This window comes from Hemiscyllium ocellatum, chromosome 11 (assembly GCF_020745735.1).
Source record: "Hemiscyllium ocellatum isolate sHemOce1 chromosome 11, sHemOce1.pat.X.cur, whole genome shotgun sequence".
NCBI lineage: Eukaryota > Metazoa > Chordata > Chondrichthyes > Orectolobiformes > Hemiscylliidae > Hemiscyllium > Hemiscyllium ocellatum.
The window spans coordinates 42609648-42619504 of NC_083411.1; the positions used below are offsets into that span (position 1 = coordinate 42609648).

Here is a 9857-nt window from a genome sequence, read left to right on the forward strand (position 1 = left end):
GTTCCCCAAATCCAATCTAAACAGGAAAACGAACCAACCAACAAAATAAGCTAGTCTCCCCACATGCACTGTGAAAATGCATTGAAACGGACAGATTGTAATTAAATCCACACATTACTGTATTGCCCAACATAGAATCCTTGTTTCACTTACCTACAAACTATCCATGCACGGCAAGGATCAGTTTAGCTGTCCTCCCTGTCTCTTTAATTTCTCTAAGACAATGTTAGCTCCACCCTGTGCCAGGAACTAGCAGATAAGTTCCTCATTTCCATCAGAGGGCAGTTTTTATTTAAATTAATATGTGTTTAAACATCCATTGCTGCCCCCTTCTGTTTGCTGTACCTAGTGCCTCAAGTTATTTGCCCAAACAACCTGTTCAAAGATGTTATGATACATCCCTTGAGTAGGTGGGACTTGAACACATGCCTCCTGGCCCAGAGGTGGGAACACTACCACTGCAGCACAAAAGCCCTCACAAACCAGTGCCCTGAAACTGATCACTTGTGTTCACGCTAGATGTAAACCTGTAGCTCTGAGGTGATATTGAATCAGAAAGTAATTTATCTATGCTGTCATTACAGGCATAAAAGATGGAAGATTTTCCAAACAGCAAACATTTTTACAATGGAAAGGTTAACAGGAAGTTTTGGTGCCCAATTCTATAGATCCCTGAAAGTGTGAGCACAGGTAGAGAGAGCATATCAATGGTTGTCGAAAAGTGTGGTGCTAGAAAAGCACAGCTGGTCAGGCAGCATCTGAGGAGCAAGAGAGTTTCTAGCATAAGCTCTTCATCAGGATGAAGAGCTAATGCTTGAAATGCCAACTCTCCTGCTCCTCAGAAGCTGCCTGACCTGCTGTGCTTTTCCAGCAACACACTTTTCGACTCTGACCTCCAGCATCTGTTGTCCTCACTTTCTCCATATCAATGGTTGCCTTCGTTAGCCAGGGTGTCGAACTTTATAAAACATTGGTTAGGCCACAGATGGATGTGTGCAGTTCTGGTCATTAGTAGGATGTGATTGCACTGGAAGGGTGCAAAGGACCTTCACCAGGATGTTGCCTGGGAGGGCGAGTCTCAGTTATGAGGAGAGACTGGGTAGGCTGTGTTTGCTTTCCTTGGAGCAGAGGAAGCTGAGGGGAGAATCTGATTAAGGCAAACAAAATTATGAGACGCGTAGAATGTGAAGAGGGCACCTGAGGCTGGAATGCACAAGGGACAATGTAACCTCGGTCCCACTCCCAGGCACATTGCTACATTAGGGGACAGCAGAAACAAAGAGGCCCCTCTCCTTAATTATTCATTAAACACGACTGGTTTGCAGAAACACAGGGCAAAAACACTTACAGTTCTGCAGTTCCCCAAATCCAATCTAAACAGGAAAACAAACCAACCAACAAAATAAGCTAGTCTCCCCACATTCCTCATGGGAATCTTTACCCCATAGCAGGCATGTCTAAGACCAAAGGGTAAAGTTTAAGGTGTGAAATAAACAGTTTAGAGGGAATCTGAGGAAAATTTTCTTTTAGTTAGGGGATGACTCCCAGAGTTATCTGGACTATACGTCCTCACATTCCACTTCCTATAGGACTTCATCCCGTTCTCCCGGTTTGGCTGTTCTGATGATGCTAGCTTCCATAAGGCCTCAGAAATGTCCACCTTTTTCCTCAACCCAAGAATTCCCCACCATGGTGGATGACCAGGCCTTGAGCTGTGTTCGACCCATCTCCTGCACTTCCGCCCTCACTCCTTCTCTTCCCTCCCACAACAATGATAGGATCACCCTGGTCCTCACTGACCATCCCACCAGCCTCTGCATCCTAATATATCATTAGCTGCCTGGCACCTACTGCAGGACACCACAACCGGACTTATTCCCTTGTCAGCCTTCCGCAGGGACCGTTCCCCTTTGACATTCCAATGTACTCCTCAACTCCCAACATCTCCTCACATCCCAACAGCACCTTCCCATGCAACCACAAAAGGTGTAACACCTGCCCATTTACTTCTTCCCTCGTTATTGTACAAGGTCCCAGTGACACCTTCCAAAGTGAAACAGCAATTTATCTGTACTTCACTCATTGCCTTATTTGCTGGTCACAATGTTGCTCCTCTACATTAGGGAGATAAAACACAGGCTGGGTGACCACTTTGCAGAACACCTATGCTCTCTCGGTAAAAATGATCCTGAGCTTCCAGTTGCTGGCCACTTCAACACACCCAGTGTCCCCACCACAACAGTTCTGTTGCAGGCCTGCTGCAGTGTTCCCACAATCCTCAGTGCAAGCTTGAAGAACAACATCTCATTTCACTTGGGGACACTGCAGCCTCCCAGAATCAATATCAAGTTTAATAACTTTAGAGCCTGATTCCATTCTTCCATGATTTTTATCCACCCAACATTAGTTCTGTTGTGACATGGATTGCTTTGGGCACAGTCATTCATTACTATATACTCGTGGGCCCATAATATGGTGTAATTTCATCACTGCTTTTCTATTCTCTCCTATGCTTAGGTCTTATTATCAGTTTTTCTTCTGTTCAAGTCTGCTATCCATAACCTTCTCGTGTACTTACCTCTTTCATATCTCTGTGTCTCTCACTGGGCTCCGTCTCCACCTACCTGCCCACCTCTCCCCTTCCATCTCTCCATCCCTCCAATCCTAATGTCATCTCCAGCATAAGTATCACTTTCTCCTCGCTGCCAGCAATACTGAAGACAGGTCACCGGCCTTGCAACGTGAAATCTGTTTTCTTCCCACAGATGCTGTTAGATCTACTACACTTCACCAGTAATTTGTGTTTATTTCAGATCTCCAGGATCCACAGTCAGTCTAATTAGTAATTTTGCAGATGATACAAAGATTAGTAGAGTTGTGGATAGCGATGAGGATTGTTAGAGGATAAAGCAGGATGTAGATCAGTTGGAGGTTTGGGCAGATAAATAGCCTGCTCCTCTGATGCTGCCTGACCTGCTGTGCTTTTCCAGCACCACTCTAATCTAGACTCTGGTTTACAGCATCTGCAGTCCTTGTTTTTAACTAAATAGCAGATGGAGTTTAGATTAGATTCCTTACATCATGGAAATAGACACTTCAGCCCATCAAGTCCACACCGACCCTCCGAAGGGTAACCCACCCAGACTCATTTCCCTACATTTACCCCTGACATTTACAACTAACACTATGGGCAATTTCCCATGGCCAATTCACCTGACCTGCACATCTTTTGGAATGTGGGAGGAAACCAGAGCACCCGGAGGAAACCCACACAGACACGGGGAGAATATGCAAAGTCCACACAGGCACCTGAGGCTGAAATTGAACCTAGGTCACTAGTATTGTGAGGCAGCAGTGCTAACCACTGAGCCACAGTGCCGCCAATCTGGACAAATGTGAGATAATGCATTTTGGAAGGTCAAGTACAGGTGGAAATTATAAAGCAAATGGCAGAACCCTTAGGAGTACTGATTGCAGAAGGATCTGGGTGTGCAGGTCCATAGATCACTGAAGGTGGCCGCACAGGTAGATAAGATAGTCAAGATGTCTTACGGCATACTTGCCTTCACTGGAAGAGGCATTGAGTCTAAGAATAAAGATGTTATGCTGCAGCTTTATAGAACTTTAGTTAGGCCACACTTTCTATATTGCGCACAAATCTGGTCACCACACTACCAGAAGGATGTGGATCCTTTGGACAGGTACAGAAATGGTTTACCAGGATGTTGCCTGGAATGGGGAATTTTAGCTACGCAAAAGGTTGGATAGATTGGGCTTGTTTTTACTGAAATTCGGGAGATAAGGGGCGACCTCAAAGAAGTTTATAAGATTGTGAACAGCCATGGATAGAGTGGAAAGTATGAGGCTTTTTATTCAGGTGGAGGGGTCAATTACTTGGAGGCACGGGTTCAAGGTATGAGGGGGGTAGTTTAAAAGAGATGTGTGAGGTAATTTTTTCACAGAAAGGGTGGTGAGTGCCAGAACATATTGTTAGAGGACATGGTGGAAACAGACACAATAGCAGAATTCAAGAAGCACCATGACAAATACACAAATAGGAAGGGAATAGAGCGATATAGATCCTGGAAGTGAAGACAGTTTTAGTAGGAAGGGCAAAATGTGGTGGCGCAGGCTTGGAGGGCCAAATGGCCTGTTCCTGTGCTGTATTGTTCTTTGTTCACCTGCTGTTCTATGCTTTACTTTGGTGAATATAGAACATGTTGCCTGAGAAACTAGAGGAGGCAGATACACTTGCAATATTTAAATATGCCAGAACATAGAAGGTTATGGTTCAAGTCCAAGGAAAAGATTGTGACTGCAAGAGCTACTCATTTTTGAGGTATTTTAGATGTTGGAGGTGGTTTCCTCGAATTCCAGGAGCAGTCATTTATAAGCTGTTGCATTGTTCGGGAACATGGGGGATTAAAAGATCAAAGCAATGGCCCTTGAAAAAGGATGGAGAGAGACAATAGCAGAGACCACATGATCAGATAAAGAAACCTACACTGCTGTCTGACACAGCAGTGAATCTGCACAGCTACTATTTGGGTTCAAATATCTCTGGACATCAGAGTGCATCTAAGAAAAATGAAAAAACAGCAAAATTCACAGCTGACCTGGGAGGAACCAGTGTGGGAGAGCTCACAATACAGAAGAAGCTAAGTGTGTTGTTTTTAAGTGTACCCTTGCTATAAATCTACAAAAGTGAGTAGAGTGGATTCTTTTTTGATTATGTGTTTTATTGAGATCTGTCTCTTGATTAAATTTTTAAAATATAAAACATAGGTACTAAGTTAGCCTGGAGCATTGTTTTTAGAGCAGTAAGATGGTCTGTAGATTGTTAAAGAGCAAAGATGGCCTTCTGTAGAGTGATGTGCTCTTCCTGTTGGAAGTGGGAGATTAGGGAGAGTTTCCATGTTACTGATAATTATGTCTGCAGTAAGTATGTTTGGTTGCAAATCTGATCAGATCGCATGGTTCATTTGAAGCGGCATTTAGAGGCAATGAGAAATTTACTGGAGCTAGGGGATTTGATGAATGGCAGTTATAGGAAGGGAGAAAAACCACTGATACAGTCAGGTAGCTGGGTTACCTCAGGAAAGATAGTAGTGCAGGAGTCTCCTGTGGCTATTCCCAACAAGTATGCTGTTTTGGAAAACATAGGGGATGATGCATTTTTAGGAGAATGTAGCAGCAACAGGCAAGCTTCTGGTACCAAGACTGGCTCTCATGTAATGAGGTATACACCAGATTGCAAGCAATTGATTGTGATAGGGGACTCACTAGTCAGGGACACAGACAGACATTTCTGCAGCCAACAGCGAAACATCAGAATGTTGCCTTTCCGGTGCCAGGATCAAGGATATCCCAAAGACAGTGCAGAATATTCTCAAAGGGGAGAGGGACCAGCAGGAGGTCATTGTGCATATTGGAACTAATGACATAGGAAGGGAAAAGGATGAGATTCTGAAGCGAGAATCTGCAAAGTTAGGCAGGAATTCAAAAAGGACATCCTTGAGGGTAGTAATATCTGGATTACTCCTGGTGCTACAAGCTAGTGAGGGTAAGAATAGGAGGATAGAGCAGATGAATGCATGGCTGAGGAGCTTGTGTACGGGAGAAGGGTTCACATTTTTGGATCATTGGAATCTCGTCTGGGGTAGAGATGACCTGTATAAGAAGAATGATTGCACCTGAATTGGAAGGGGACTTTTATATTGGCAGGGAGATTTGTCAGGAGGAAGGTCAATTTTGACAGTATTGGGCAAAAACTTTCAAAAGTTGATTGGGGGCAATATTCACAAGTAAATGGATGGATGGAAAATGGGAAACCTTCAAAAAAGAGATAATGAGTGTCCAGAGACAGTATGTTCCTGTTCGGGTGAAAGGCAAGACTGGTATGTGTAGGCAATGCCGGATGAGTAAAGAATAGAGGTGACATTTCCAAGATGATTGGTCTACTCTATAAATGTGTGTGGGGAGCAACCATAGCCGCAGAGCACAGACCAAACTCCAAGTGTACAAAACTGTAGTTCTCGTCAACCTTCCTATGACACTGAGTCATGTACCTCTTTAACAACGTCGTGTACATGTTTCAGAGCACTTCCACCAGCACAGCCTCCACAGGATCCTCAACATCCACTTACAGCAGCGCATCACAGACATTGAGATCCTTTAAACAGCCAACATCATTGTGAAGGTTTGAGCTATAGAGAGAGGCTATTTTCCCTGGAGTGTCGGAGGTTCAGGACTGGCGTTATAGAGGTTTATAAAATCATGGGGGGGCATGGATAGTGTGAATAGCCAAGGTCTTTATCCCAGGGTAGGGAATTCCAAAACTAGAGGGCATAAGTTCAAAGTGAGAAGGAAAAGATTTAAAACGGAGGTAAGGGGGCAACTTTTACATGCAAAGAGTGGTGTGTATATGGAAGTGATCTGTCAGAGGAAATGATGGAAGCTGATACAATAACAACATTTAAAAGGCATCTAGATGTGTATGAATAGGAAGGGTTTAGAGGGATATGGGCCAAATGTTGGCAAACGGGATCAGATTAATTTGGGATATCAGATTGGCATGGACAAATCAGACTGAAGGGTCTGTTTCCCTGCTGTCCAACTCTATGACTTGAAACATCCAACATCACCAGCATTAAGAATACCTTCCTGCAAAGTATTTCCAAGATTGTATTTCACAGAGAGCTGAACACTGGTATTTGGAACAGAGAGACTACAGTTTTATAGCATCCCTGAAGAAGTCAAGTTCTGGGCCATGTTGACTATTACTGTGTGAAAACCAGGATTTGATCACGATGGTGATGCTATATCAGGAATACACCAGATATCTTCGAGACTGAGTGAAGAGTAGCATGAAACAACAATGACAGACAGGGGTAGATCAAATTGTGTCCAGCAGGGATGATATCTTCAATTGTACCCACTTCGGAAAAATCTGATGAACACAGCCAGGCCTAACTAGCGACTAGTGGGACTACAGCCAATGAGTGTAAAGCCTGTGGCTTGCCACTTCAACACACAATCCTGCTCCCATGCCCACATGTCTGTCCTTGGCCTGCTGCAATTAGATTAGATTAGATTAGATTACTTACAGCGTGGAAACAGGCCCTTGGGCCAACAAGTCCACACCGACCCGCCGAAGCGCAACCCACCCATACCCCTACATTTACCCCTTACCTAACACTACGGGCAATTTAGCATGGCCAATTCACCTGACCTGCACATCTTTGGACTATGGGAGGAAACCGGAGCACCCGGAGGAAACCCACGCAGACACGGGGAGAACGTGCAAACTCCACACAGTCAGTCACCTGATTCGGGAATTGAACCCGGGTCTCAGGCGCTGTGAGGCAGCAGTGCTAACCACTGTGCCGCCCACAAATGTTCCAGGGAAGCTCAACGCAAACTGGAGGAAAAGCATCTCATCTTCCAACTAGGCACGTTACAGCCCTGCCGGTCTCAACATTGAATTCAACAACTTCAGATAATTTTATTTCATTTATTTTTTAATTTTTTTTTCACTGTTCTTTACCTCTTATTTCTTGATTGTCTCTCTTTCCCTCATTCCCTAGTCTCTCATCACCTTTTTCTCTCCTCTTCCCCCTTTGTTACCTTTTTCCCCTATTTTCCATTTTGCCTCTGCTTCACCCCTTCCCCCCCATCCCCCACATATTTTGTCACATAGCACTGGCTTCAGCCTTGGTCATTCACAGCTCCTAATCTCCCTGTAATCTCTCTATGCACTGTCATTATCACCTCTTTATTGCTACCTTTGCTCCTGGAGCCATGACTCACCTTCTCTCAGCCTCATATTTCCCTATTTCTCCCCTTTTTTTAGCTTTGACAAAGGGTCAGTTAGACTCGAAACGTCAGTTCTTTTCTCTCCTTACAGATGCTGCAAGATCTGCTGAGATTTTCCAGCATTTTCTCTTTTGGTTTCAGATTCCAGCATTCGCAGTAATTTGCTTTTATTTTAGCTAATGAGTGTAACCTTCCTAAAATATTCATGCATGAATAAATATCAAGAGAGAAAGTTGAAGAGAATAAGCAGTCATTCCAGAGTCCTGGTCAGTACTTATCCCTCATAAAATATCACTAAAACAAAACATCTCATCATTGTCACACCATTGTTTGTAGGAATCTGCTGTGTACACATTTCCTACTAAACATACTACATTACAACAATGATTGGGAAGTTATGCTTTTCTGAAAATGATAACTTGCATTAGAATTATCCCTATGTATATAGATCATTCAGAGATATTCATAGGCAATGCCAAGTTACTCATTGAGAGGTCAGTTTGAGGCTGTAGGACAATGCAAAATGCTCAAACAACCGGGAGGGAAAGGTTCATCATGACTCCTCTGTTAAATGGTAGTGGTGACTGCAACTAAGAGCAGGTATGTTGGCCAGGATTGAGCATCACTACATTGATTAACTACTGAAAATCATCATAAATCAAAATCAACATTATTAAAGAAACTCAGCAGATCTGGCAGCATCTGTGGACAGAGAGGATTAGAGTTAATGTTTTGTGGCCAGGTTCTTCCTCAAAGCTAAAAACAGCTGTAAAGTTGTTTGGTTTTGTGCTATCGACAAAGAGGTGGAGGAGTAAGTGAAATAGATGGTGAAAAGCACAGATCAACAACAAAAGGAATGCAAACGTTAGGAGAGGAATGCTATAGGTTAAGAGTAGGTGTTAATGGAGAAAATAGATCAGCTCGACTGAGAGATAACACATACAAACATGACATTGGGGAGAGGTGTTCACATTGGTGGACGCAGTTCACATCTGAATATTGAATCCTGGAGACCTTAAGTGTCCTAAGTCTAAAAGAAGGTGTTGTTCCTCCAGCTTGTAATGGGCTTCGAGATGGAAGAATGACACTCCTCAAAGGTTCACTGAGCATTATATAAAAACAGGAAGAACATTTCCAGTGGGTTTGGGGTGTGTCTGAAACGAGAAATGGAGAACATTTGGAATTCTCTGTCAGAAAAGCAGCTAAGGCCAAAACATTGTTTTAAGAAGGACTTAGATACAGTTCCCAGGGCTAGAGCCATTAAAATGTCTGAGGAGAAATCAGGAATAGGATACTGAGTTGGTTAATCAGGCATGATCATAATGAAAAGCGGAACAGACTTGAAAGGTCAAATGGCCTATTCTTGCTTCTATTTTTATGTTTCCATAAGACCATAAGACATAGGAGTGGAAGTAAGGCCATTCGGCCCATCGAGTCCACTCCGCCATTCAATCATGGCTGATGGGCATTTCAACTCCACTTACCAGCGTTCTCCCCGTAGCCCTTAATTCCTCAAGTCAACAAGAATCTATCTATCTCTGCCTTGAAGACATTTAGCGTCCCGGCCTCCACTGCACTCCGTGGCAATGAATTCCACAGGCCCACCACCCTCTGGCTGAAGAAATGTCTCCGAATTTCTGTTCTGAATTGACCCCCTCTAATTCTAAGGCTGTGTCCACGGGTCCTAGTCTCCTCGCCTAATGGAAACAATTTCCAAGCCATGTATTATCTTGTACGTCTCTATTAAGTCTCCCCTTAATCTTCTAAACTCCAATGAATATAATCCCAGGATCCTCAGCCGTTCCTCATATGTTAGACCTACCATTCCAGGGATCATCTGTGTGAATCTCCGCTGGACATGTTCCAGTGCCAGTATGTCCTTCCTGAGGTGTGGGGACCAAAACTGGTACTCCAAATGGGGCCTAACCAGAGCTTTATAAAGTCTCAGTAGCACATCTCTGCTTTTATATTCCAACCCTCGAGATAAGTGACAACATTGCATTCGCTTTCTTAATCACGGACTCAACCTGCATGTTTACCTT

The 9857-nt window shown here is 43.7% G+C and overlaps 1 protein-coding gene across 2 annotated transcripts in view; it reads right to left on the reverse strand.

Moving 5' to 3' along the window:
* btk (Bruton agammaglobulinemia tyrosine kinase) overlaps window positions 1-238 on the reverse strand; it is a 121404-nt gene extending 121166 nt beyond the window's left edge. For both annotated transcript variants that reach the window (XM_060832548.1, XM_060832547.1), the window contains exon 1: window positions 154-238. The gene's annotated coding sequence lies outside the window, so the exon portion shown is untranslated. The remainder of the gene's footprint in view (window positions 1-153) is intronic.
* Window positions 239-9857: the final 9619 nt, after the last annotated feature.